This window comes from Mastomys coucha, unplaced genomic scaffold (assembly GCF_008632895.1).
Source record: "Mastomys coucha isolate ucsf_1 unplaced genomic scaffold, UCSF_Mcou_1 pScaffold15, whole genome shotgun sequence".
Classification (NCBI taxonomy): domain Eukaryota; kingdom Metazoa; phylum Chordata; class Mammalia; order Rodentia; family Muridae; genus Mastomys; species Mastomys coucha.
Window position 1 is genome coordinate 110,197,139 of NW_022196897.1, and position 27,148 is coordinate 110,224,286.

At 44.9% G+C, this 27,148-nt stretch overlaps 1 protein-coding gene across 19 annotated transcripts in view; it reads left to right on the top strand.

Moving 5' to 3' along the window:
- Sema6d (semaphorin 6D) overlaps positions 1 to 27,148 on the top strand; it is a 558,298-nt gene that overhangs the window by 498,794 nt on the left and 32,356 nt on the right. For 3 of the 19 annotated variants that reach the window (XM_031371730.1, XM_031371724.1, XM_031371732.1), the window contains exon 1: positions 1,924 to 2,669. The exons of 11 other annotated variants lie outside the window; for them this stretch is intronic. The gene's annotated coding sequence lies outside the window, so the exon portion shown is untranslated. 5 more of the 19 variants (XM_031371717.1, XM_031371716.1, XM_031371718.1 and 2 more) reach the window with 4 other exon arrangements.

Genomic DNA, 27,148 nt, shown 5'->3' on the forward strand with positions numbered 1-27,148 from the left:
TATTCCCGGGTTTAAAGACTCAGTCTGGGGTAAAACTGTAATCTCTGGGTATCTAAAACTAACCCAGCTTCTACTGGATGTTGTAACTCACTCTTAGTAATCTCAACGCTCCAGAGGCTGTAAAAGAAGGGCTGTCTCAAGTTTGAGCCAGCCTGGGCTAAACTACAAGCTCCTGGGGTGTTTGTAAGGAATGGATTCAGGAATCTGAAATGAACCTTTGCTGCTACTGCAGACATAGGACAATTTTGCAAACTTGTCTAGGTGGCTGACTTGTTTCCTCACCAACCATCTTCACAGGGTGGCCAGTACCCTCTGCCCACAGGGCTGAAAACAAGAAATGACCGCTGGCCAGGGATCAGCCACAGCTTTCTGGGTCAGAAGTTGGCTAGGGGAGGACCCTGACTGCCAAGTAACTCGAAATGATGTCAGAGCCCTACACACAACCAGAAAACACCAGCCAACCAGGAACAAAAGACTTAACAGCAGAAACACACACACACACACACACACACACACTGAGCTAGCCTCAGAAGCTGCTCTTTCCGCACCCTACCCCTCTCTTGTAACTGGAGGAACAGCGGGAAAAGCCTGCATTTTAAAAGGCTGCCTTTTCTCTCCTGGCTTGCTTTTGGCTACAAGTGTTAACAGGGGTTGTCTTTTTGGCTTTCCTTTCCAACTCCAGGGCAGTGTTCTTCCTACATGTAAACATATATCTGTGAGCAAGAGAAAAGCAGGAAGAATCAGGCGCTTCCCTGCTCGGTCCCTCTTTCCACGGTAATTAACCACACTCAAAGGAAAACCAAAAGTTTGGCGGAAATGCTCTCTCCTTTCCTCTCTTTTTAAGAGAGGGCATCAGGGTTGATTCCAGTCACTTAGAACCCTTAAGTGATACACGATTAGATTGGAAACTAATAAACATAGCCCGTTCTTGGAAATGAACTTTGAATTAAGATCCTCTTGTTTGGGAATATATGATTCTTTTCTTTCATTTATGACAGTCCGTACATCTTTAAATGATGTCGCTTCAAGGACATTTTCATTTCTTCCACAACGTATTAAACGAAACACTTGCCTGTAAAACCGGCTCATTAGCCTGCAAAATTACACTGTACTGAATGGCTTTCATTCAAAGTGGAAATAAGATTTTTAGTAGGCAATTTCTGTATTTTCTAAAGCTACAGCTATGTTTGATTGCTTCTTCCCAGCTGTTTTACTTAGTGGTTATCAAGATAAATGGGGGAGGGGGCTTGTAAAAATGAGCTCAAAAATAAATCCTAGACTAGAAAACTAAGTCAAACTTCGGGGTACAACTGCGCCCACGGCACCACTAGGCTGCAGCGATTTGTCCTCGGGACGTCTGGGGGAGGCTGGCTACGAGAGTAGTGAGGGCGCCTGGAGGAAGGGAGAGGGAGGGAAGGGAGAGGCGGCTTTGCAGGCTACAGAGGCGGCGCCAGCTGGGCGACCCGGCTCCAGGAGGCGCGGGAGGAGCGGCTCCGCTAAGGTGGGAGAGCCTGGGCGCGCGGCCGAGCGCGATCAGGGACGAGGCGGCCACCGGGGTCGAGGCCGCGGCGCGCGTGGGGCTCTGGGCGGCGCTGGCCGCTGTGGGAGCTGCAGAGCGGCGAGGGAGCCGGGATCTAGGGGAGCGACTCGGAGATGGATCGAATTACACCATTTGCCGAGCAGCGGTTTGTTTTGCTCGCGCTGGGTCCCGCCGCCGCCGCCGCCGTCGCCGCTGCCGCCGCAGCCGCCAGGGCTAGAGCGGGCGAGTTTCAGGATAGATCGCAAGGCGAGTCCCGAGACCGTGGGATTGCTCTTTCTGCACACTGTCTTGATTGGCTTTTCCGTCTGATCGTGACAAGCTTTATTTGTCTGTTTTTAAAAGCAGGCTTCCCCATGAGAGGTAAGACAGTCTCCCAAGCTCCGCTGACGCTCTGGGTGCGTGATGGGGGTGGGACCCCGAGCCTGGAGCCCGCAGCGCAGCTGTGTGCGGGCGCGTGTGTTTGCGTGGGCGTAGCGTCGTATCTCCCCGGAGTTCATTGCTCCCCAAGCCGCACGGTCTCCAGCGGTGCCCGAGGCGCCTGGGGAGGTCTGGCTGACCGGTCCCAGCTGGCTGGTGGGCGGCCTGGGGGGCGGGGCGGCTCGGCCCTCCTCCTAGGCGCATCCCTCCTCCCGGGCGCACCCCTAAGGCAAGAAGAGACACCCTAGGCTGCGAGGAAAAGTTTCTTCCTGGCAGGGCCGGCTCGGCGCTGCTCCGCAAGCTGTCTGGGTGAGCCCGCCTTCCTCGCTGCGGGGCTCCGAGCCTCCAGCCCGCCCGCAGCGCAGCCCAGGCCGCTTCAGCCCGGAGAACGCAGGGACAGCCTGGGAGCGCGGAGGCACTGACTGTCCACGCGGGGACCGTAGGCACCCACCCGCGGGGCTCCCAGCCACTCTCCCCCGCAACTTTGCGTGCTTTGTTCTCTGGCTGAAAAAATGCTCCACCGAAGCGCCGTAGACGGGTTCCTCTCCAGGCGGCAAGGGCTCGGCCGGGAGACGTGTTACGCTCTCAGCTCCCCATCAATTATGGATGGAAACAAATAAGGAAAAGTCAATTTTGTATGAGCCGCGTCTTTCGCAGCCAGAGGCGTCTTGTAGCCGGGAGCAGAGGCAGGCAAACCGAGCCCACCAACCAGGTAGGGAAACTTCCAGATTCTGCTGCAATGACCCTATGTAGAAATTGAGGCAGTAGCCTCCCTGGGGAAATTTGGAAGCGCTTTAAGCTCCCAGTCGGACGTCTAACTCTTGGGTTCTAAGAACTTGAAGATGTGGATGCAAACTGAGTTTGGAATGTTTTTTCTCATTATTCGACTACCAGGACCATTGCTGACAGAGTACTATTTAAATCTAATGCTTTTTTTTTTTTTTAATGCTGTGGAGCGCGCTGGGGAGGGGTGGGGGGAGTATTGCAGTAGGGTATAAGTTAGAGCACTGGGGGAATTGGACTGGTCAGTAGTCAATTCCAGCATCCTCAGAGCGGGACAGCACATCGTTATTATAGATATATACTCCCCCCCCAACCCCCACGACTTTGTGTACAGTAACCGGATCCCGAGTCAGCCACTAGAGCTTTTTTTTTTTTTTTTCTTAAATACAACGCGGCTTCTGGCTAGTTCTGGCTAGTTATGGGAAATGCCGAAGGCTACTTTCAAAACTTCTAGCTACTACGAATTTTAAATCTGCAGTACCAAAATATATGTGTTTTCCCCTTCCTTCTGCTTGATACTTGATGCAATAAGGTAGAATCTTTTGTTTATTTCAATGCTGAGGGCTCAGGGAAAGAGTGAACATTTTTAGTCAGTTGCTTTAGTCTCTGCCCCTTGAAGAGAAGAAATACTCCCTTTGGAGAAGATCTCCGAGGCCTTTCTTCCCTGTATTGTGAAATCTTAGACAGCTGTGTATGTGTCAGGGGTGTTTTACTGGTTTTCTGATGGCATAAAACAATATATTCTGGTGCTGTGTTTATTCATGGTGTTAAGTATCTACCCTTGGAAATCAACTTCTCTTTAGTGGTGGTTCATGTACTGAGTGACAGACTCATTCTCTCAAGCTAGCATGTATTACACACAAGCATTTATCCTGGCTTAGATACCTAAAAATTACAGATAAGCTCCGAGATTGGGCCTCTATCACTAGGAACCTGAATATCTGAAGATAAACTACAACTCGCTCACAGCTGAGATTTGTTTTTCAAACGGCCAGGGCTTTTGTTTAGGTCTCTGAGATATGCTCAGAGAAGACAGTTAAATATAAGATCCTAAGATTTCTCTGCTGGCATGCTTAGGAAGAACATGGACCTGCTAGCATTTCTTACTGGAGCCTGCAGCATATTGGCCCCCATCTAAGAATGCCCCGTAAGTGCCCTTTCTGAGGAGTATTTCTGTGATACTCGACAATGTGGAAGGGATACTGTGATGTCTCCATCACCAGGCATCTGGTTAATTTGATTTAGATCTGTGGGCATTTTGCCACCCCACCCCCCCTTTGACGCCCTCTAATAGTACCTGCACCATCTGGTCATGCCTCCCTTGGTTTGATGGATTTGAAAGATGGCTGTGACGTCAGCCTCAGTCCTTAGAGTGAGGGCAACTTAAAAAATCCAGAAGACTTCATTCAGTTCACTGGCTTGCTGCACAGGAAGGCTCTGTCCAGTAACTACTGTGGGTAAGTGGGCCTCTGTATCCTGTCTGGTGGTTTCCGTTCCTTGAAAGGCCATGAACAAGTAGCTTGGATCCAGAACTTCGATTCCAAAAGATCCTCATGATTGTTGAGGACTTAACTGAGTCTGAGGGAGCTCTTCCTGCTGTTCCGTCATAATGAACCTTGGTAATTAGCTTAGTCATTGTTCTCGCGTGTGAGTCTCACTAAGATACAAAAGGTGAAAAATGCATCTGAAGCAGGGTCATTTTTCACTCTTGGGATGCATTTCATGCAGGACTGAGAGCCTGGCTAGATGCCTGACCAGTGTTAGTGCGACCCTAGGAGACAAACTCCTACCCTCACACGCTGCAGAACAAAATGTTATCTTTTATTTCTGTCAAGGGTCTGTATGCTTGCATAGACTAGATTTACTTCTAGAGGAAGCAAGAGGCAGGTAAGGTAGGCCAACCCATCTGTGTTCATTGGGTACCTGTCATTTGCAAGGAGCTATCACTATGAGCCAATACCCTGTGACCAGATATACTTTTGTATATTTACCTTGAGCAGCACTACTGACTAGAAAAATCAGATCTGGGGGATGGGGAGCAAGAAATATAAACATATGTCTCTTTTTTGTGTGCACACTGCTCTGTGACCAAACTTAAAAGCAAGACAGTCTGCATATAATGTTCCAAGTGTGGGCCTCTCTACCCTCTGCATTTATGAATGGGTGTCAGTACAGTTTGTGTCCTGGGTCTGTCACAGCAACGGGATATGGAGTTCTCTGAGGCTTATGTGAAAGGAGATTTAGCATCAAAACATCTAGCTAATCCAGTGTCTTTGGATATGGAAAAGGACATTTGACCACCTCAGTTGGGAGGAAAAGTGTTGTGAGTTATTCCCATGCTACATGCAAACAGAAGACCCTGTGACTCCATTAAGCATGCCAGGACACTTTTCAGATGAGGTGACTATCTTCAGGCTGCTTTCCTATCCGACCTTGATGACAGGAGCAGTGTAGCTGACCACTGAGGCAGCTTTCATTTCTCCCCAACAAAAAAGTTGCTATAAGTTCTTAATAAAAAAAAGAAGAGGAAGAAGAAGATGCAGATTGCAGCTAAGGGCCTTCAGATTGGCGGAGTACAGAACCCACATGAGTGTTCGCGTTTCTCAAACTTTTCTTTTCTATCGGGCTTTGTTAACTCACCCATATTAGCATTTTAACAACCCTGAAGTGAACTTCTGCCATCCTCTCCACTTGGACACAGTATGTAGATCATCCATCATCCTGTCCTTGGTTACAACAGGCTGCTGGCTCTATCACCATTTGGACGTACACGGAATCCATCCAACTGTGAATAGCACAGCTGGCTACAGCAATTTTTCCTTCCACACCACTGGCAACATTGTCTGGCTGTGGTAACTAAAGCTAACACCCAGAACAGGAAGCTTCCATCTTTTCACACCCTACGCCAACCAGGGCCCTCAGTCAGGGCTGGAAGTCCACCTGTCATAAGGCCTGCCGGCTTGCAAGGTGTCTTTCACTTACAGGGGAGTGTGCACAGAATTACAGAGTGGGGAAGCTTCGTTCAGACACTGTTCATCCCACCCTTCAAGAATTCATTCTATCTGAAAGGTGAAAGAAATAAGAACAGCATTTGGCCTGTGACCCAGACCTAGAGACAGAAAAAAAAAAACTGTCCAAGCCGGGCAGTGGTGGCGCATGCCTTTAATCCCAGCACTTGGGAGGCAGAGGCAGGCGGATTTCTGAGTTCGAGGCCAGCCTGGTCTACAGAGTGAGTCCAGGACAGCCAGGGCTCTACAGAGAAACCCTGTCTTGAAAATCAAAATCAAAAACAAAAACAAAAGACCTGTCCAGCTCTTCAGTATGCCTGGCTTCATCCCTTTTGTAGACTGTGCAGTGGGCCTAAACACAAGCTTGTAGTCCACAGTACACACAATTTTGATCACATCTTGTTGTTTTTCCCTGTTCTTTATAACTATAATGGTAGCTATTAGAGAAAGAATAAAATATATTAGGCAAGTGAGTTTCTGAGGAGATGTTGCCAAGTTTTGCAATGGCTTGGTTTGAACTTTTCTAACTGAGAATACTTCTTTGGGGATTTGATATGCAGAGGGAGTGGGGTCATTGAACACTTCAGTGTAAGTGACCCCAGCCACAGAATAGCAGGGACCAGGAAGTTGGTGGTGATGGAAGAGGAAGATGAGAAAGAGAGGGACCAGAAACCAGAATCCCCAACAATGAATGGAGTCTGCTGATTAAACTCCAGATGCCCTAATAAGATCACCATCTTGATTATGTGCAAGACTCAACACCTACAAGGAGGTAGGTTCCTTTATCACTACTTGATATGGGGAAACTGAGTCACCCAGTAGGGAGTTCAAACCTCTGAATATCCCAACCCACATTGTCTCATCCCGGTACTGGATCGCTTTGATATTTCTGACTCTTCTTAATAAAGTTATGTTTGGTGAGAATGTGTTCATTGAAGACTTATTGATGTAATTGTACTCCTGAGTTGTGTCTTTCTTGCTAACCCAAGTCCTGTCTTCCTGTTGGCCATCTTCAGTGGTCTCAAATAGCACCTCTCCCAACGCTCCTCTCCATGCAGGGTTTTCTTCTCAAGGATGGCAACAGGGAAAGATAGATGGCAATATTCACTCTTGAAAAGTGCCATCTGGGTGCACTTACCATTCGGTTCCCAATTGTGTCAGGTGACCATCTATTACATGCTTCTGTGCCATTTCCCAGCAGTGTTCATGACTATAGCTCTGGGGTTGAAGATGCTGGTCTGAAGCCTGATCATGCATTCAGCATGATGCACACTGTTCTTCAGAATTGCTTCAGCAGCCTTCTTTGCCCAGTGATCAGCCATGCTGCTGAGGTGTTCCCCCTCCCATGCAGTCACTTTTCTGTTACTGTGCTTTTTTCCCTCAGAATTCCTATGGGAGGAAAAACTTAAAACCAGATATTCATTGCCATTACCCATGATGCTGAAATTTAGGGTTTTCAACATGTATTTAAGGGAAGGAAATACAGGTTTCGAGAGTAAGCGTTCAGTGTGTCAGTACATGTATAATAAGGCCTCAGGAGGATCTGCAACCACTTAGCCTGTTATTGGAGTCTGCATTTAGCAGTAGAGGCAATGGTTTGCACTGGCACAAAAGAACTGGAGTGGAGGAAGCTCGTCAAGAGAACACTCGCGTTCCTCAGTGGACCATCAGCGTACTAGGAAGCTAGACTCTCTACCTTCGCCAGTTCCTCACTTGTAACCACAGGAGTGCTTGGAAGGTCTCAGCCTTCCCTTGGGTGAATTAGCAGATGGAAGAAAGATAGTTCTGAAAGCAGTAGACAAAGAGAGACCACAGAAGTGGTGGTCGTACATACTCCACGGTTTCTGTTCTTGCTGTTGTCGCAAACATGCTCATTCAACTTTGACCAAGAGTCTGCTCTGCATGGGTTCACAGAGGAGCATGACACGATTCTGGAACTCTAAGCAAATAGCCATGGTAGAATGCGGTGTGTTTTAAGCGCCAGAGAAGATACACCCAGTCCTGTGGAGGCTGAGAAAAGGAGGTTATTTCTGGCGAGGGTGGTGAGGGAGGGCCCTGTGGAGCCACTGATATTTGAGCTGGTCCTTGAACTAGGTAGGACTTGGACAGGTGGACAGTGAGAGGCGGTGGGGGAGGTGTTGAAAGAGAAGGCATTCCAGGCATAGAGAACAGCTTAGGCAAAGGGCCTGGGGTGGGGTGGGTTTGGGGTCAAGGTCAGTTGTCTGCCTTTGAGTCCTTACCTACTGCAGAGTTGTATTTCAGGTGCACAGTGGCAGTTGGCTGTGCAACCCACAAAGATGTATTGGGTGTCCCGGAGCTGCTGGCCTCCCAGAGTAAGCCATCAGAATGCACGGGATCAATCTGGGACCACTCAGATTGCTCCGTGGGGAGTGGTGAAAACCCCATGTCAGCCGCAGGTGGATCAAGTATACAGGAAGTCAGTGGTGGGGACTCAGAGAAGTCAAGCAAAAGCAACCTAGGTGGTTGATTTTCTTGCTTTATCTTTTCATCTTAGCATGAAAAGACTTTAAACATAGACTCTTCCATATTTTCTTTTTTAAATGCATGTGTGTATCAGCATCCTGGAAGGGAAAGATGATGTGGAGACAGGAAATAGAGATGAGAATAAAAACATTGAAGCCACGGTAATGAGACGGACTGGCGTGTAAGGCCCATTTAGATGGCAGCTCCCTAAGGCGGTGGCCTGGTTCAAGTCAGCAGAGGGAGAAGTGCATATGTTCAGCAAATGTAGTAACTGTCTGAGTGAGTTTTATCATGCTACAGATACACTCTCCCCTGGCGGGCAGCCTGCATGCAGTGGTTTGAGGCTGGGGCAGCTTATTCCTGACATAGGGAAATGACTTGGAGAATGAGGACTGTATCCTTCAGGAAGTGAACGTTCCCTTTGTGGTTCTGAGTTCCCAGGGCAAACTTTCTGATACCAGGGCTGGCTCTCTGTGTCATTTCCTCCCTAACACTGTGACTCCCCCGTCCCCATTCCAAACCTTCCTCCAAGCTCAATAGGAGCATGGATGATTCTCAGCCATTGTTAACCCAGAGGTTGACGTAAATTAGAATCAACACACAGTTAAGTTTAATGGCAGTGTAATAAACTTCGGGGGAGGAAAGACAGACGTTCTGTCTTGGAAGTATGCTTATTAGAATACATAACGAAGGAGGAGTAAGATGAAAACGGGGACATTGGGAATGGTCAAGTCAGCTGCTTTGCCAAGTCTTGTACCCCCCCGCCCCGTTCAGTGTTCCAAGGTATATATACAAGACTCTCATAAGCTAATGTTTTGCATGATAGCCTTAGCAAAGAATCGCTGCCAATTAAACATCAATCAGAAATTACAAAATATGTCAGTAGGGAGAGGTGTAACCATGAGCAAATCCAATATGGGGAACAAACTTTTTAGGAATATTCCAGTGACTTAAAACGGAGAGCCTGTTAAGTCTAGTCCTTGATCTGCTGCTGCTGCCTGCACAGTAGCTTGAAGCGAAAGGCACACTGCTCCCCTGTGCCCAGGACAGTTGCCTCTAAACCCAATCTAAAATAAGCTGCCCTGGCTCAGCGGGGCTAATAATAACAGTGCATGCTATGTGTTTGCCCTGCACTGTGGCACTGTGCCTAGCACTTTAAATATGTTGTCTCATTTAATCCTCTCACTGCGCCCCCCCCCCCGAGAATGGAAGGCTGAGAGCAAGGGGCTGGCATATGTGACTCCTCACCATGTGCCTGACATGCGAGCAAATATGCTACATCTTCTGATCAGCATTCTTTAATATGGCTACGATGAATAACACACCCATCGTACAGATGAAGATGAGACATGGGAGAATAAGTATGTCCTAAGTTAAACCACTACTCAGTAGTAAAAATGGGCTGGGGGTGGGGAGCTAGGCTCTGGGAGAGGGAGTGTACTTCAATAGATAAACTGTGTGATCTTGAACAAGTTGCTTAACCTCTCTGAGGCTTATAAACGGGAGACTGTTCTCAGTAGTACCTGTGTCTGAAGACTGTTGTGAGACATTAATGAATTAATATTTGAAGAGCACTTATAATAGTGCTTGGCATGCAGCAGTGTTTTAAATATACCAATGTCTGTTAGGTAAAAATAAATGTAGTCTGGCTCCAGAGCCTGTTCTCGTAGTCTTCATTCGGCACACCTTGCTCTGTGTGACTCTGGCACTGCTCTTTGACTAGTGTGGGGCTTGTGACTTTAACTCCGCAGGACCTCCATACACTGATGACTAACTCACTCGTTCAACCAGGCTAGCCAAGGGATTATTGCAGGTGGCCTGTAGACTGGCCTCAGCAAGTCCGTGCTTCTGTTAAAGATCTGCAACCCAGGTGTCTGCTGTTTGAGAGCCATGGCGTCAGAATCCGGAGTCCACTGCGGATGCTGTCAAAGGACAGTGCGATAAATGGTGTGTGTTCTATGCTGGTGGCTTCTGGCTTGGTGAGACTTGCCATAAACACTCAGGCACACTCCTGAGCTAGTCCAGGTTTCTGACCCATAACCGTGGGCAGTCCTTGGACTTTAAAATTCATCAACATGACACAGATTAAAATGCAGATTCCCAGAGCCCTGACCCTCCCTCAGGCTTACCAGGTAACTAACCCCTATTGTCTGTTGACCATCCTTTGGAAAAAGAGCTCTCAGTGTAGCCCAAGTATCCCTGAGAGTCGGATACCTGCTGATGGCCTAGCATCCGAGGGGGATGCAGGTTCCCATGTCAACACATTACTTGATAGCAAGATGGGTGTGAACAGGCTGCTAGCTGGACATGACCTCTTCCTGCCAGCCCAGGGCCTCTCCGGTAGCTTATGAAAGACAAGAGAAAGCAATAAAACACACTGCGAGCTAAAGAGGCTTATTTTTAAAAAACTCTAGTTTGTAAAAGATTTCCACCATGAGGAAAAAAATCAGGAAAGAAAAAATAAATAAATAAAAGAGCTTGGCTTATTTCTGCTGACTGGCCTGTATCATTTCATAAGCGGGGCCCTGGGGCCCTGGGGCCAGTATTTCTATCAACAGTTCTTGATGCAATGATAAACTGAGATAAGGGTAATCAAACTTCATGCTTCAGGGCATCAGGTGATTGCCTGCTGTGGTCAGGATGGAATTTTTCCCCCTTGTGCTTTGCACAATTGACTAGACACATTCGACAGAGGTGTGTTGTGTGTGTGTGTGTGTGTGTGTGTGTGTTTTTCCATGCTTGGGAGAGTGTGTGTGTGTGTGTGTGTGTGTGTTTCCATGCTTGGGAGAGTGGGGGCTGAGGCCTGGCTTGGAAACTCCTCTGGCTGAGCCCACATGGGAAGAAGTGTGTCTGGAGCGTGCAACCCCATCACCCGGCGTGATCATCACTTATTGCTACTCTCTGTATCTATTGATACAATGCACATGCTGAGGGAGGTCGGGAGCACACTGCCCTTAGAAGCAGGTGCCTCAGTCTCCATCCGTGGTGAGCCAATCAAGTTTCCTCATCTGTTGATGCTCTGCTGCCCCGTGAAATTATCGTTAGTGTCAGATACAACAATACATGGAAATGAAAGTGCTCTTAAAAATGTAAGGTGCCATTACAACATAATGAAATCACTGCTCATTGTAAACAGCCGTCAGTACATTTATGCTGGAACACTATCATGACCGTCATGACTGAGCACTGAGTTCTTAATCTGTGTGGAGCACTGAAAGGTTTTACTTACACTCTCTCAGGGTTCTGTGTTAGTGGGCTGGGAAACCTACTTGTTTTATTCCCCTTTTGTAGGGAATGCCACAGATCCCTGGGGAAATCCTGAAGGAATGTCACCTTCTCATAGATGACTACAAACCAGCAACCCGCAACAATTGGGATTTATAACTTTATAGTCAGAGGTGGCAGAAGTCTGAGATGCGTGTCAGTGGACCCCTATCAAGGCGCATAGGTGCTGAGGGCAAACTCTCCTCCTTGCTTTCTGTGACCTTTATGGCTATGTTCAGTCATGGCTTCTTGCTCCTTCCTCCATGTTTGCAGTTACTCTCTGGCTTCTGCATCCCTGACTTCCCTGCCTCCCTTTTCCAAATGTTAAGGACCATCATAATAACTCTGGCCTCAGAGATGACCCAGGATTAGTTCCCGGATTTAAAGGCCTCAGCCTAATAGCCTTTTTGCCAAGAAAAGTAGCGTATTTTAAGGATGGCAGGAACCCAGGTGTTGACGCTTCTCAAGGGTGGGGACGTTATTCTGCCTAGTGTAGATCAGAAACCTTATGAGGACCATGAAATAGCGGAGTCATAATTTCTGCCCAATTCTGACTTTGGAGCCTGGATCTCAACCACTCGCTGTAAATCTCCTCAATTTAATTGATGGGGAAAACAATAAAACCATAGACATAAGTGGTGAAAAAAAGCTATGTTGCTCTTAGAATAATCAATTGGGAGCTTTTAAATATAGTCATGCTAGTTTGTAACAACCCAGACCTGACCTATACTGATCTTCGTGTCATGCTTTGTACTGAGTATGCTACACAGTTGGGGTTGTTGTTGTTGTTGTTGTTATTGTTGTTGTTGTTTTGTTTTCTTAGGATAGGTATTTACTAAATGAATGGGAAGTGGTTCATGAATCCACTTGTTTTTTTTTTCTGACAAAACTGGCTGAATGCAGTTTGGGAACCTGAGCCATTTTGAAGCCTGAGACCTGTGGGGAAGTGTTTCAGAGCCACTGTCTACTCTGTAGGGGCGAATGAAGAAGTGTGACAGATGCAACTGTCTCGTCACTTGCTGATTTTGGCACTGCCTCTTGGCCAACTGGATGGAGTTTCTCAAGCAAGACGGTTGTGCTCCTTCCCTGATGACCATGGCTGTCTCTGGTTTGTGAAGCTTGAAGTACCCCAAAGGCCAGTCATTCAATTAGTGTCCTGTGTTCTGATAGAACTCAAAGAGCAGTGGAAAGTTCTCAGGGACTCTCTTCTAGCTGATGTGTAAAGTCAGTTCTAATTTTGAAAGTCACACTCTATACCTGTCAACTGAAAAGATTTCAGAACAGTTTGAAAGTAGATTAAGAATGCAGAGCTAGGAGTCTGGAAGCTAGTCTTGCTTGACCACCAGTCTGAGGTTTGAGACAGCCCCTGGCCTACTGGCCATTTTCTTCTTAGAACGAAATGAATTTAAGGGCAAACTAGTACCAAGAACCTCCAAGATTCTAGTAACGGGATTCTTTATGATTTCACCTATCTCTATATTGTATCTTACTCCATTGTAAGAGTGAATACCATGGTGACTTAAAAACCTTGAGCCCCAACTGGAGTGTGATACACTTGTGTGCACTCATTGCCCCCAGCTTGAGTGTGATGCACTTGTGTGCACACAGAGCCAGGCAACAGATAGCCTAACTTTTCAAATTTATTACTGTCATTTACATTTTACAGCACTCTACCCTTTCCTTCGGGGATTACTTACACTTCATTGTTGTTAATATAGTTTTTAGACTCAATTTTCAGAAATACATAGATAATATTTTCAGTTAGCAATAACTGCACCTCATTCAGCTCTCAGGAGTTGGTGCATTTCTGCAGCACAGCCTCTCCGTAATTTTCACTTGAATCCCCAAAGAGCCACCCCCCCATCTTAAACATGTCGCACTGAGAGGGCACATGAGTTTCAAGGGACAGAAATGGACCTGGCTTATGGGCTGTGGCTGGTTTAGCTTGTACTTCAGAAAGCTGCAGGCTGATGTCCAAAGTCATGGAGAAAAGGAATGTCTTTATTGATTAGCAAAATCTTTTCAGGAAAGAGGAAGTTGGGCCTCCAAAACAAGTGTGTCATCTTTGATTGAATACAATAGTCTCCATCATCTATGGGGAATTAATTTCCAGAACCTTTCCAGTGGGTGCCAAAACGCTGTATGTACCATGCCTTCCCTCATACAGAAATAAATACCTATAATAAGCCTTAACGTGTATATTAGGTATAGTAATAGATTACTCACAATAGTGAATAACAAAATGGAAGCATTCCAGTAGTACACATTAATAAATGCTGTGCTAATCTGGTATCTTTCAAAACAGTGACTTGTAGTTTTGCTTTTCCATTAAAAGTGGGAACTTAATGGCTCTCAGGCAGATATGCTCACTGACTAGATCACTGTGAGACTTTGAAGCCATTCCTAAGTCAGAGAAAGTTCCTGTGGGCTCAAGCACTATAACACTGTAGCTGTCCAGCTGATCATTGAGACTGGCTAAGTGGCCAGTAGGCAGGCGACTTACATGCAGTATTGTGTCCCTGCATAGAGGGATGATTCCTGTACCAGCTGGGGTGGTGCCTGGTTTCATTTCCTGTGTGATGAAGTACCCTGAAGAAAGCAAGTTAAGAGATACAAAGGGGTTGGTTCCCAATTCCATACAGGGAAGTCAAGGCAGCAGGAACCCAATACAGCTAGTCACATTACATCCAGAGTTGAGAGCACAAAGAAGTGAGTGAATGCATGCGTGTCAGTGCTCAGAGTGATGCATGCTCACAATACATGCCAGTACTCAGTCTGCATGCCAGCCAGTGCACATGATGCATGCGTGCTTATAATACATGCATGCACAGAATGCATCCCAGTGCTCAGAATGCATGCATGCTCAGCTTTCTCTACTCGTACACAGTCTGGGTTCTCATTTCCAGGAAATGGTGCTTGGGGATTTCCTGCCTCAATTAACACTGTCGAGATAATCTCCCATGGAGGTGCCCAAAGGCCAACTAGTGCAAACAGTCCCTTATAGAACTCTCTTCCTAGGCAGGTATAGATTGTTATCACAGACAGAGAAAGACTGACTGGGATGGCTGAGAAAACTGATGAGTCATGTGTTTCTGGAATCTTTGTCAGACATTTCCAGACCACAATTGGTCATAGGTGTTTGAAACCACAGAATAACAGCACTGTATATGAAAAGATTACAATATTTCCTATATGTACAAATATATATATAACTATATATATAACTATATAACTATATAACTATATAACTATATATATATATATATATACATATATATATATATATATTGCTTAGTTCCTACCATAAGAACCTAAAACTTGGTTTCATTTCCCCTCAACTATCTTCAAGATTTTCACATTTTTGTCAAATTCAAAATTATGAAAATTTACACTACTATAGACACTTCCTTTACACTGGGGTTTGCCAGTCTGGATTCATAAAGTGACCTGGCAGTACCACACATCCACACTCTATGCAACATACTTCCTTCATATAGAGTTTTTGACTAAGAGCCCCTGAAATCAGGATAGGCAGAGATTGAAATCCTGGCCTGAGTTCAGTGGATTGAATACATCAGTAGTCTTCCTGAGCCTTGGTTTCCCATCCTATAAAGTGGAGCAAGTATCCTTACAGAGATGTAGAACCAGTGAGCATTCTGCATAGGAGCCAGCCCGATTGTTGGAACCCCATACTGCTTCAGCGTGGTGGGTTCCTGTGATGAGCATGCTTTGGCATGAGAACAGAAATCCCAGAAACCGAAATCCAGGGTGTCTAAATGCTCAGGACCTCATGGCGAGCTCTAAGGACTCCTAAGATGTGCTGCCTTGGCAGTCGACGATGACTTTTCTAGCTAAACAAGTTACAAAGGTTGAGGGTTTGCCCTGGCCTCTTCCGGGGCAACTCTTTTCATGTTCCTACAAGCATTTGTGTGCCAGGTGAGAATCCAGCTCAAGAGGAGGCCAGGTCTTCCCAGAATGCAGTAATGAGTGACAGACTTCTCCTGGTTTTCACTGGAAAGAATTGTGCACCCACCCCAATCTGGGGTCTAAACCCAAGCTTTGAGACAGGGAAGGGGACTGCCGTGAGTCTAACAGGTTGAGGAGGTTGGGATGCCTCTCGCAGCCACTCGCAGCGTGCATAAAAGCAGCATTTGGTTTTGCAGCACACTAACCTTGTCATCCATGTATGTTATGTTTCTACTGTGTACATTATAACAGTGTGATGATTGTAGGTGCATACAAACTATAAAAGTTTCATGGTTAGCAAGGGATATTTTTCTCCATTATTTAAAAGTTTTACACACCTGAAACAGAAATTACATTTGGTTAGCCAGATAAAAATATAGACGGCGTTTGACATTGGGGGGGAAATGCTGCCAAATGTGGGCACCAGATCGATAGAGCATAAGCTTGCTTTCTTCGTGCTTCCTTCTTTGCCCTGTAGCTTGTGTGTGATGAGAAAGAAGGGACCCCCTGCCAGATCAACTTGGAAACATCACAGTAAATATAGTCATAATTAGGAAGGCGCTTTCATCTGTTGAGAGTCAGAAACGCTAACTCCACTTTTTTGAAACACAGAGATATTTCATGATCATAAATCCACAATTTTCTCCTACTTTAAAAGGAAAAAAAAAAAGCTGTTAACCCTTGAAGCTCCAAGTCCCATATCCACCAAAGAAAGTTACTGCTCTTCAAGCTTCCTTGTCACATAATAGAGTCTATCACAGGGTACGTGAACGCAGTCTGCCTGGCTGAGCTGTCTTCCCCTCTGTACATTTTTAGCCTCTTTTCCTGGTTCAGCTAAACGGTAAATCAGGTCTAAGACGCCATAAAACCCGGGCAAGGAGGCCCCTCCTCTGCTTGTCTTCGTACAGCTGCTCTGCCTTTGGATGGAGCTATAAAAATTAACTACCTAGAGTTTTCAATATCTGCAATTTCTACTTTTGGTGTTTTATAGTTGCATTTTTGCCCACCAAGGTGAGACATCACTCAGACTTTTATCGAGTGAGTCTTGCTTCGTGGAGGAAGATGGCGGCTGACTCCACTCCTTTGCCTGGACAGTCTTCACAGTTTCTTTCCCAGCCCTTCCCACCCGTGAGCCCAGATGCTCCTAAGCTCAGAGTTGGACTCTGATCCTGGCACTCCCGGAAGCCTCGGCTCAATTGGAATAGTCTTTCTACCTAACAGGAACTCCACGAACTGTTCCCCGGTTTTAACTGATGGAAAGCAGTGGGCATGGAATTCAACCAGTGGTAGCCTTCCTAGCATTACTCCTGCTTCCAAGCCAAAGATGTGTGGCAGTGTATGGAGCGTTCACATGGGAGAGGCTTCCATTCGTTACGAGGAAACCTTATTTGGATGGCTGTTTAAAAATGCATAAAGAAGAAGAGATGGGAACCTTTCTGATCAGAATATGATGTTACTGAGACATATCAAGGCCAGTCAGCTCTACTACACATACACATACACTCGCCTGTTAGACTCCATGCTGGCCATGCAAAACGTTCACTGTGCTCCATATTATTGAATGATTATGACACAGCTAATGGATCAGGTACTTATAATGAGTTACTATATCAGTTCAACCTGTCCTTGGATCTTAGTAATTTCCTAGAGGTGTATAAGACCCTTCATGTTCTTGCTTATTCATTTGTTTATCCATGCAGTAAGTTTTTAAAATTCACATTTTTCTTCAAATTGCCTGTCTTCCCTTTTTCCTCAAAAGAACCAAAGTGTAACCTATGCTGGAATATTTGTTAACAGGACCAGTTCTGTGGGCATGTGACCTCTGCTTGGCCCCTGGTCCTTACTAAGAATACTTGGCTGTCACCTTCTTAGCATTCCTGACAGACCCCCTTTTCCATTGTGCTTGGGCCCTACCAGCCACATGACTGAGTATGAGGCTCAGTTTTGGTTGGAGGAAACTTAAGCTAGAAGGACTCATTAACTCTGGGTCTGAGGTCCCACTGTCAGCCAGCCAGGAAGTCCCCTACTTTTCCCAGGCCTTTGGATTTGTTGTAAATGAAGACATAATTTTGAAGGCACCTTCAAAGAGTAAGATACAAGAGATGTGCTGTCAGCTGGAATTTGGGTTTTGTCTGTAGCAGCTATACTTTCTGAACTAGGGATCAGGACATGGGAAAAGTATGGGATCAAAAGAATAATTGGAATGAGGACTTCTCTTGAGAAAGTTGAGCTATGAGGTGACACTTTTGATTTCTAGCAGAGACCACCATGCTGCAGGTGGCTTTGCAACCTGCGATCAGATTGATGGGCACTGCCCCCATTCCGCTCCTTGTGCTTAGATCTGTCCCTTCCTCTCTATAGATTTTATGCTAATTTCCCCAAGGAGACTTAACTCACTCCTGTACTTTGGCCATACTTTAAGAAATAATCTATATCTAAGTCTTTAAAACTCTCATATACAAGTATTGGCATCCCTGAGAATTGTCTAGCTTCAGTCAGGACTCTGGCATGAGTGCAAACCAATCAAAAGAGTACACATCACGTGGTACCTCAGGAATGCCAGCTCTGGATACTGTTCCCTGTGGTCTTACAACTCCGGGTTAATTAAAGATATGAGTGCAGCACGTGGGCCAAATAAGTTCTTCAGAATCTGTGTTTATTGGGCAAGAGGGAAGTGCTGCTACTGATGTTTCTCAGTGTAAGAACCAAGGTCTGACTGGCCCATTCACGCTGCCAAGCTCCATGGGCACTACTACAGGGTACAGAGCACAGGTGTTTACCAGCTCACCAGACTTCTCACTGGTTTGAGATCTCTAGGAAACTAAGGGAATAGAAGCCCAAAGAAACCCTGCTAACTTACCCGGGGTTCTTAAAGGACTTTGAACTACACTGTCAGTGTTACCTGCCAGCACCTTAATGTGAGTAGATCTTATTTTAAGGTTTTTATCTATTTGCATGGGTGCGTGAATATAAGTATATGCCGTGAGTGTGCAGGCACTCACAGATACCGGAGGATGGCATCAGATCCCCCAGAGTTGGAGCTAATTAGGGGCAGTTTGCGAGCTACCAGATACAGGGCTGGGAATCGAACTTGGGTTCTGCAGTGCTCTTCCTCTTGAGCAAAGTTAAGACTGGTAAAAAAAAAAAATCAATATTCCAAGTGTCTCTGATCTCCTACCTAAACACTAGCATCTAATAAAGCTGGCCTCTCCACTTAGCAAGCAGATGGCATGGTTCAGCAGATGGATGGGCAGCCTCTGTCATGTATGTCAAAAGCCAACTTAGTCATGGTGTCAGGACACTGAGGTCAAAGTGATAACATCTAGTAGTATGAGTTTTTATTAAGTAGGTTTTACTTGGACACCAATTCATAGGTTTTATTGTCGATTATTTTCAGCAACTCAAAAAATAATAGACTGAGGCAGAGAAGCAGACTATGTGTCATCTGTAGAAAGTTATCTATTTAGACAGTGCTTCACTGTATAGCCCAGGCTAGCCTGCGGTCTCAGCCTTCCTGCCTTAGCCTCAAGTGCTCGGTTCACTTATTTCTTAATTTAACCATAGTTATTTGAACTTCACATTAGTAGGGGATGCCTTGACACCTGTCGATTTTGGTGTGCAGGAGGGAGATGGTTCACTTGAAGCCTTAGAACAAAATAAAAATGGACATTTCCTTTCCCAGGATACCTCATCAGTCCTTAATGGACTGAGCGTTGTTCAGTCGTTTTTTGTTATGGGTCTGGCATTAATTTACTGTTTACTTTCTTTTTCTCCTTGCTTGTGTATGTGTGTGTGGTGTATGCGTCTATACATATGCTTGTTTGAATGTGAGCGACTGTGTCTTCACGTGTGTGCACACACATGTGTAGTACTGAGGCTGAACTGGGAGTCATCGTCTGTCACTTCCTACCTAATCACGTCCTACTTATTCATGAAGACGTGGCTTTTCAGTAGATCCCAAAGCTCACTGGTACAGCCAGTTTACCTGGCCAGCTTGCTGGGGGAGGGGAGAGTCCCTTATCTGCTTTTATCAAAGTGCTGGAATTACAGGCAGGTTTTCATGCTCATCCGAGGCTTGCATGGGTGCTACGGAGCTGATGTCTGGTCCCAGTCCAGTGCTCTTACTTAGCCTGGTGTTTTAACCAGGAGCCATTTCCCCAGCCTCAGCTCTTTTGGTAATCTGAACGTGTTTTTGATATATAGCCTTGGCTTATGCCTTGGATCTCACTCTGTAGATCAGGCTGGCCTTGAGTTTGCACTGAACCTCTTGTCTCTCTCTGCCTTACAAGTTCTGGGATGACAGCTGTGAGCCACCATATCCAGTTTAACCCTGAATGGTTTTCTGAGACAGAACTTTAAAAAATGTGGATCCATTCACAACCCCTTTTTTTCTGAGAAGATTTTACTCACCCCTGGGTGTATGAGTGTATGCCCTGGGTATACAGGTTTATCAAATAGATATACAAATTGAACCTTTATCGATAACAAATCATAAAGAAGTTTATTTGAAAATGATTTTTGGTTCATGTATCATTTCATGACTTAGTAAAGAGGACAGCAAGCCTGCACATTAATGGGATGGACAGGCTTGCTTAATCTTACATATAGAATTAATCCTTAGCTGCATATTTGACATAGAGAGCCTCCAACATTTTCCAGAGCTGTTTAGTACGTTGATTTTACAGTAGTCAATGCTGAGTGCAGTGCTTTGCATAAACGCGTAGTCCAAAATGGGAGACGTATTTTCAGGGCCATTTCAGAAACTATTGCAAATTCTCTCCGAGTCTCAAGTCAAAATTCATGGAAGAAAATTTTTTTTAAGTGAAACTCAAGTTAACAACTCAAATGGCAGTTTTTAAAGTCAATAAAGTCTAGTGCAATACAGTCTAAAGTAAGTTATGCCACTGTGTGATGTAAATGCTGCAGAATTGGAGTGGGGAATACTTAAAGGGCTGCTTTCTGTAAACCATTACAGTTCCATAAGAGCAGAAAACCGTGAAGTACAGTATCTGCACGGTATAACATACAATGGTCTAAGTCTGGACCAGCATGCTTCAGACAGCCTTAGACAGGGCTAGGTGCCTGATGTCACACACTGCAGAAAGAGCCAATATGCTGCACTGAGAACAAAGGCTGTGGTGAAGTCACATGACACAGCATAGCAAATGCTACCAGAAATACCTCAGACTCATGGTACAGTGGGTTGTCAGTTAATTATTGCACATTCGGAAGCCTTTTATTGAAACTGCCGCATCCAGTTCACATAACCCCAAATGGGGTCAGGAGCCGCAGTTTGAGTTGTTGTGATCTAAGGAATGCATTTACATATGTCTTAGCGCTGAGACGGGTGATTGGACAATTGCCTAGAGATGGCTGAAGTCTGACTTGTTGCTCTAACAAAGAAAGGCAGGAACACAAATCATCCTTCTCTGCTCTAATCCTTATCGTATGACTGAGAAAAGAGGCTCAAAGTGACCACGTTCTGTAGTAGATTCAGAGTTCCAAAAGCCAGCAGCATCTTCAAAGCATACTGAGACAGTCCAGCCATAGAAATGGGTTCTGAAAACAGGCAGTTAATGACTAGTTGCGCATTCTATAAAAGTCACATCCTGCAGAAACCCTATTCACTTATCTGGGTTGGGACAGAGTAGGATGATGGTTTAGTGAAGAGCAAGGAGCTAGCAGAACCAACCGATCTCCTGTGTGCAGGCATCATAGTCAGGACTTCGCCAGGAGGCTTGGGATTCCAACATGCCACACTTTCCTGGACATCTTCCCATGTGTGATTTTTAGAGGGCTGAAAGGAGATCTTAATATTTGAGCAACTAGTCAACCAGTAAATTTCGGCTTTCAAGATACATGTGCTTGGTTGCAGTGGGGTTTCATCTTATTTTGGTGGTATAGATTTGGCCGCCAAGGTATCTACAACAGGTTTTCTTCTTCTATGTTACTGTAATTCCTAATTTTAGACAGACAGACAGACACCACACACACACACACACACACACACCACTCATGTGCATAAAAATAAATAAATTCTACATCATCCTTTGCTAGGTATCAAGGTGCAGGCCTTGAAACATTGCCTTACAAATGGGGCAAAAGCGGAGCTGTTGTTGGAGTTTTATCTTAAGGCTTTAAACTTAACACAACAACAATAAATACTAGAAGCAGGAGAGGAGTGAGGCGACATCTTGCATACAGTATGCCAGCTCAGGTAAAGCCTCAGGCCTTCCCTTCCTTACTGCCACCTTCAATGTAAATATTACACAGAAACAGTGGACGACCTCTTCTCTAGTGCATTCACATCTAAAATAAGTCATATGCTCTGGGAAAAAATCATATAGGATTTCAGCAGACTGATGATAACTATCCTCATGAGGAAATACTTGGCTTGTAGAACGGACGGAGGCCTTATTTACACATGGTGTGTTTTCCACCTTTTCTCACACAGATTTATTTTGGCTCTTTGGAGACGGCTTCATTTTGTAGTTCAGGCTTTTCTGTAACTCTGTATGTATCCCAGATTAATTCTGACCCTGCAACAATCCTCCTGCTTCAACCTTTGAATGCTAGGCTTACAATTTGTAAACCTCTCTCTGTTTTAAGTTAAAATTTACAAAGTATTATTTTAAGGGGAAATAGCTCAAAAACATCCTTTTATGGTTTTCTGTTCTATTATATCTTTTTCTGTGTAGCTGTGATCAGAAAATGTAAACATATAATTTTATGGTTTGATTTTATTCTCACTTAACATTATATCATAAATTGAGGATTTTTTAATCATTATTATTTTTTACTCTGTGAGAGCGATGAAATAGACTTTTATCTTAACTTTCTATGTTTAGATATGCTTTATCTAGTTTCCTGTCAATAACTATCTTACTATAATGTTTTTTCTTTCTACCTTAGATTATTTGCTTGAGATGAGTTGTTAGAAGTAAAATTGAATTAAAGATTGACAATATTGATGTCCACACATGTAGGAATAGGAGGGGCAGGTTATACCTCAACAAATTGTTTTGTTTGTCCATTTTTCTTCTTATCCTCGTTGAAAACATTTTCCCTGAGCTAGCATCTCCTGACTACTCTTTCCCTTCCATTTCCTACTTACAGTCTCTCCCCACCTCTCCTCCCATCCGGATCCACTCCCTTTCTGACTCTCTTTAGGGAGCAAACAGGCTCCTAAGTGACAATAATAAAATATAAGAAGCTAAAACAAAAACTAGCATTTCTGAGTTGGACCATGCAAACAGACGGAAAGGAGCCCAATAATCTGAGACCCATTCCTTCATACATGCAGGAATCCCATGAAAACACTGAACTGGAAGCCATACTATACGCACCAAGGGCCTGGTGCAGACCCTCGCAGGCCCTGCGCATGCTGCCTCAAGGGTCCATGAGTTCATGCAATCATTGATCATGTTGATTTAGAGGGCCTTGTTTTCTTGGTGTCCTCCATCCTCTCTGGCTCTTACCTTCCTTTTCCTTGGGGTTCCCTGAGCCCGAAGGGGGGAATTTGATGGAGACATCTCATTTAGAGCTGAGTGTTCCAAGGTGTCTCACTCTCTGCATAGTGTCTGGCTGTGAATCTCTGTACCTGTTCTCTTCTGCTGTAAGAGGAGATTACTTTGAGCAAGGCACTAATCTATGAGTAGAGCAGAATGTCATTAGGAATTATCTTACTACTCCTTTTTATTTTATTTTTGTTTAAAACAGCAGTATTTGGTTTTGCTGTAAGTCCGTCTGGTTCTTAATCGCATAAGCGGTGTCAGGTGTGGGTTGCATCTTCCACAGCAGGCCTTAAGTCAAATCAGATATTGGTTGGTTACTCTTGACCAACTTTGTACCACCATTGCCCTAGCCTATCTTTCAGGCAGGACACCATTGTCCTTCACAGGGTTTGTGGCCGGTTTGGTGTTTACATTTCTTTTTTGGTAGCATGCAGCGTACCTTCCTAGACTGAAGATGCTAGAATGCAGTGGTCAAAGCTCTATGTAGGCGCCAGCTAGACCTATCCATGCTCGATAAGTGGTATAGGTGTTGTCTTCAGCAATTGAACCTTGCTGTCAGTTTGTGGAGAGAAATCCATAGTCTTGGCAATAGCCTGGGTTGTTTGGGAGTTCCCATGGGACCCCTAGAGCCAACTACTCAATTAGATGTAGCCCAGTTACGGTACTGGAAGCTTCATTTGGTGACAAGAGAACAAGAGATGGCCAGTTGGGACACTGTCTCCCCATTATCTGGCAATTACATTTAGATTGCCTTCAAACATAGACATATTTATATTTTTATGGAAGCTTCTACTTTAATAGCTTTGCATACTTCCCCTCACTTGGCCCTTAATTTTAGCTATTTCTGCTTATATTCACTCCCTCATTCACCTCTCCAGTACATCTTCCTGTTTTAACCATCCATCCATCCATCCATCACTATCACATTTGCTTTTCCTAATGAGATCTATCTGTACCCTGTAGGTCATTAACTCTATACCTAATCTTTGTGGTTCTATGAATTACAGCTTGGTTACCATTGACTTAACAGCTAGTATTCACATATAAGTGAGTACACACCATGTTTGTCTTTCTGAGTCTGGGACACCTCACTCATGATTTTTTTCCTAGCCCATCCATTTGTCTGTGGATTTTATGATTTCATTTTTTGAAATGGCTGAGTAATATTCCATTATGTAGATGTACCACATCTTCTTTAGCCATTCTTCAGTTGATGCACATCTGAGTTGTTTTTAATTTCTCACTATTTTGAATAGAGTAGCAGTGAACATGACTAAGCAGGTGTTTCTGTGGTAGGATGAAGTGTCTTTTGGGTACACACCCTAGAGTAGTATCTTAGAGTAGTAGGATCTTGGGGTAGGTTGCTTCCCATGTTTGTAAGGAATCACTATACTGATTTCCGTAGTGACTATACAAGTTTACTCTCCCACCAGCAATAGATGGACATTTTCCACAGCCTTACCAGCATGAACTGTCACTTGTTTTATTGATCACAGCCATCCTGATAGTTGTAAGATGAAATGTCAAAGTAGTTTTGATTTGTATTTTCCTAATAGCTATGGGTGTTGAACATTTTTGAAGGGTTTCTCAGCCAATTGAGTTTCCTCTATTAAGAATACCCTGTTTAGGCCCCATTGGTTATTGGTTTGATTTCTTGAAATCTGATTTCTTGAGTTATTTATATATTTTGGATATTAGCCCTCTATCAGATGTGTAGTAAGCAAAAAACCTTTTCCCGTTCTGTAGGCTGCCCATTGTCTGAATGACAGCGTCCTTGGCTGTGCAGAATCTTCTCAGCTTCGTGGGGTCCATTGATTACTTGTTGATCTTAGTGCCTCCACTGTTGATCTTTTGTTTGGAAGTCATCTTCTGTGCCAGTTAGTCCAAGGTTTTTCTCACTTTCTCTTCTATGAGGTTCAGTGTCTGGTGTTATGTTGAGGTCTTCGGTCCATTTGGAGTTCAGTTTTGTGCGGAGTGATAAGTATGCATCTCTTTGCATTCTTCCTCGTGGGGCATTTCAGCTTGACCAGCAACATTGCTTGAAGATGCTGCTGTCTTTTTTTCCCCCACTGTGTTACACCTCCAAAAATAATTCCTAAAGTGTTTGTACTGAGTTGCTTTGCCGTGTGCAATGTATTGATTTTAACCATAGTATCCTTTAAAAAACTAAGAGCTGGGAGGGTGCTGGGGACATGCCACCTTGAGTCACATTGAGCTTAGTGCATGTCGTGTAGAGAGAAAGCCAGACGTGGTAAAGGCAGACATGTAATTATAGTAGTGAGAGGCAGAAATAAGGAGAGCTCACCAGCTGTCTAGTCCAGCAAGTCAGTGAACTCCAGTTGTCACAAGAGACCCTCTCTCAAAAAATAATTTACAGAGTGATAAAAGCACTCAAGGTAAAACTGGAGGTCCACCTATCCACACACTACAGAGTACATGCATGCATGTACAGGTGAAAACACACCCGCACTTCCCCAAACAAAAATATAAAATCACACTTCCTTACATCGGTATTTACTTCTATGGTTGTTAACAGGAGCCTGATTTTTTTTTTTTAAGAGACAGGAGCATGACATTTTAAGGACAAACTCCATCCTGCGTGAGACATAGAACCGTCTGAAGGCTGTTGCTGGATAATTGTCAGAGCATCTGTGCTCTGACCAAAGTCACTGTGTCCGCAGCATGCCCGGCGCTGACAGCTAATTTCACTACTCTGCTGAACTGAGAGGAGAGAACAAAGGAGGTGGTATTTCAGGACAGAGATAATACTGAGATGGTCTCAGAAAAGATTTCCGCACCCGCACTCTTCCAGATCCCAATATTTGAAAGTCTCATGCTTGCCTGTTTAGTTCATAAGCCCGCATTCAGACAGAACTCAGCAGCGACTCAACCTAGTTCCTAAGGTAGCTGGAGGCTGGAAGATCCAGTTTCGAGAGAGTGACTGGGTACCACCCATCATGAAGATGCTTCATTACAGCTGAAAGCCACAGCCTGTAGATGCTCTACACATAGATCTAGCCATGCAGGCTTCTCCATGCTTTGGGTTTCCTTACACTGCAGTGAGTGGCTAGGTTCCCATGACAAACACCAGAAGACACAAGAAGTGGATGCTACCCCATTATTAAGTCTTGGACGGGAACAGGGAACTAACACCTCTTCAGGCATATTCTGTTTCTCAGTCAGCAGATTCACAGAGAGGGCTCACCCACTTTTAAATGTGAAGAGTTTGAAAACATTTGGCAATGATGTGCCTAAGCTGCCATACTGTGTTCCTAACCCTTTGAGAAGCTGAAAATCTGGGTAGTGGGATGCCCGTGGCTAGGAGGAATTGTATACTTGCCTCTGTACCGATCTCTCTCTCAGAGGTTCAGGGAGAAGAATGTCTTTGTGCCTAAACTACTGTTTCTACTGCAAAGAATCCATCCCGGGCTCTCCAGAACTGCCTGGGGACCTGTAGGGAATCTAGATGCTTTACCACCCAACTCACAACCCACCATAAAGAACTAAACTCTAAGGCTTCCAGTAACCTGCCCTTTTCTGTTATGACTGGCAATAAGGGTGGGGCCAACTGTGTGGTGTACTTCAGAAAGAATAAAGTTGTCAGGTGTCTGTGTCGTTCTTATCCTGGTAAGCTCCTGACTTCTGAGTGTGCTGGCAGTGCATTTTAAAGAACCCCACCCAAGTGCTGAATGGTTGATTTCAGGGTGCCTGTTTCTAGTCATACAGGCTAGTTTTTATGTCGCCCTGATAGAAGCTAGAGTCCTCTGAGAGGAGGGAACCTCAATTGAGAAAACGCATCCACAAGTTTAGGGTGTAGGCAGGCCTGTGGGGTATTTTCTTAAGTAGTGATTGATGGGGGAGGGCTTAGTCCATAGTAGGTGGAACCACAAAGGCCTACACCACCAAGGTGCCACTAAATGTTTTTGTTGTTGCTGCTTCAATGTTTTTATCTGATGGCTTGTTTTGGGTTTTTGTTTTTGTTTTAGTTTTTGTTTTTGTTTTGAGGTGCTGGACACAGAACCCAGAGCCTTGTGTACACCAGGGTAGGCACTCCGTTACTGAGTCATGTCGCCAGTCCTAAATGATTTGAAAAGTGAAGCCTGGTTCTTCTGTGTGTCTCTCTCATGAGGACATTAGCTCTCGGACGTGGCAAGAAGCTGGGCCATCATCCA